Below are 3,184 nucleotides of genomic sequence, written 5' to 3'. Positions count from 1 at the left end.
GTAAATAAATAAATAAATAAATAAATAAATAAATAAATAAATAAATAAATAAATAAATAGATAAATAAATAAATAAATGAATGATTGAATGTGTGTGAATGAATGAATTAATTAATAAAAAAAAAAAAATAGGAAGAAAAAACAAAACTTGTGTCGCAAAATTCGACAGGTGACGACAAATGCGGGTAACACGTATGCGTGCGAATAAAAAAAGAGAAAAAAAGAAAAGCATTCGATCCTATCGATGGTCGAAAATCAAAGCCGTGTAATAAATATCGTTAAAAACTAATGTAAAGATGAAATATACTTTACATAATACTCGCGCGGATAAAGGAGAGAAATAATAATAATTACAGTAACAATAAAAATAATAATAATATTATGAATATTAATAATAATAATAATTAATAATAGTAATTATACAAAAAAAATATAATTGCAACCTTATACTACTGTAATAAACCTAAAGAAAAAAATTTTCGTGATCGGATCAACAGTAACAACAATAAAAAAGGAACAAAAAAGAAACAAAATAATTAAACATAAAACAAACTTCTACGCGTTCATATAATTACGACATACACTGAACTATTCAGTCAGCTGTAAGTAAATAAATAAGATAAAATTATAACAAATATTATTATAATAATAATGAAAAAAAAGAAGAAAAGTGCACGTTTTTGCAATTTCGGCGCACTAATGGATGATGAGAAATGTACATAGTGTATACATATATATACACAAATATAAAAAGATAAAGAAAATAATAAAAATGAATGAAAGAAAAAAGATATCAGCATAAAGTTTAAGTTAGATAAAAAAAATAAATCATTTATTATTATCTTTCAACGTGAATTACGTTAAAAGAAGAGATGCGAAACTCTTTAAAAAAAAAAATGACACGTGTATAGGCTGTCTTTATTATTCGTGTGGCCAACGATCGTCGTCGAATCGCTATTTCAATAATTAACGATGGACGAAACGATATTTTGTGGATAATAATAATAATAATAATAATAATTATAATGATAATTATAATAATAATAATAATAATAATAATAACAATAATAATTATTATAATTATAGTAATATTATAATATTAATATTAATAACAATACTTTTTTCGTCAGCCCTGTTTTCACAAAAAAAAATTGGATAAATTGAAAACGAAGAATATTCGTTGCTAATTCACTTTTCTTTTGTATGTTTTTTTTTAATAATGTTTTTTTTTTTCAATCACAATTATTTTATCAAAATAATTTTTTTTTATTTCCATGCATGTTATTTAAAATTATTCCCATTAATAAAATTTGATCTTCGAAGAAAGGAATGATGCAAAAATTTTCTTTTATTTTTCCGAGATAATTATTTGAAGTTTAATTAATTGATCGATTAAAATGATTAATTGATTGATTGATTGACTGATTGAATTGTTATATTTGATCGTGCGCGTTTCGCGGGCCACAAAGATGAATATGTCTATTATAAAGATTAACAAAAATAAATAAAAAAATAATGAATATAAAATTTGTGGTATATCCGTGTTATACGGTAGACATATTATTAGTGTATGCTCGTTTAGGATATTCTGATAACGAAAATATGAGAAATTAAAATTAAATAAATAAATAAATGAATAATTAAATAAATAAATGAATAAATAAATAAATATAAAATATATATATATACATATATATATACTAATTGATAATATAAAACAACGTTATTAAACATTCGTAAATCTAAAACATACGAGAGAGAGAGAAAGAAAGAAAGAGAAAGAGAGAGAGTACGGTCTACGTTGGACCAGTTTTAACAGAAATCAGATTTCTATATCGATCGATGTCTTTCAAAAAAAAAAAAAACAAATCATAAGTTCGTATCACGTGACCTTTGACTCGTTTTTCTTTTTATGTTGTTTGTGACTTATTCAAAACTTCGTTAGTTTTTTGTGATTTCTTTAAACGCGTGAACACAAGCGATTTTTTGTTATTTTTTTATAAATACTTTTATTATTATTATTATTATTATTATTATTATTATTATTATTACTATTAATATTAATGTTATTATTATTATTATTATTATTATTATTATTATTATTATTATTATTATTTTTATTACCTTGTTCTTTATTAATTAATTTTCTTTTTTGTTTTCTATTTCTCGCCGATAAAGTAAGAAGAAATATTTGATTTTTAAGCGTTTAAGAAAAACGAGTTGATATGCGAGCGTTCGTTAATTTGTCTTGCGTTTTAGTTAGGACTCTTTCAGCGATACCCGTTAAGTTTTCTGCGCGCGTGTTATCCAATGTACGAATTTTCATATTTCTGTATGAATTAAAAAGAAAAGATATAAAAAGATAAAAGATTAAAAACCAAAAAAAAAAAAAGAAAAAAAAAGAAAAGAAAAAATATCAATGAAAAAAATCGATTGTTATTATTTTTCTATATGTACACTATATTCTTCTATTCCAATGGTGCTATACGATAAAAATAATCAAAGTATTTAGTTTTTAATTTCAACATTTTCATAATTTTAAAAAAAAAAAAAGAAAAGAAAAGAAAAGAAAAAAGATCTTCTATACGTACTTTCGGGTATCGTTGTACGAACTTGATTGTTTTATTAGAAAGATAATATCTGGATTGAATAGAAATTGCTATATAGGAACAAAATAAAAAATAATGATATACATATATATATATGAAAATAGGGAAAAGAAAATAAATTAGGAAGGACTTTTCTGACTTAAAAAAAAGGATAATAAGAAAATTCAATGAAAGAAGACCGATACTTTAAATAAAAATAATATCTAGTATGACACTGCGGGGTTGTTACCATGCAAAAAAAAAATACAAAAGGAAACGTGAAAAGTTATCAATAAATGCCTAAAATCGATCTCTTTTTTCCTGTTTATGTAAAAACCAAAAACAAAAATAAAATAAAATAAAATAAAATAATATAATATACAAACAAATGAACGAACGAAGAAGGGCTTGTATGAAAACACGTGCCATAAAAAGTGTTTAGATAAATGACTTCGAAATCTAATGCGATTAACGATGGTCGTTTCTATTTGTCTTCGACGAGTCCCTCTAATAAACAAAATGGTCAGAGGAGGATTAAATAATTAAGTTAAAGAAATTGTAAAAACAATCGATAAAACAATTCCATGCGAATGATT

The sequence above is a fragment of the Polistes canadensis genome, unplaced genomic scaffold, assembly GCF_001313835.1.
Source record: "Polistes canadensis isolate GaletaPanama2010 unplaced genomic scaffold, ASM131383v1 scaffold_39, whole genome shotgun sequence".
NCBI classification, from domain to species: Eukaryota; Metazoa; Arthropoda; class Insecta; order Hymenoptera; family Vespidae; genus Polistes; species Polistes canadensis.
This window is presented reverse-complemented; position numbering follows the sequence as displayed.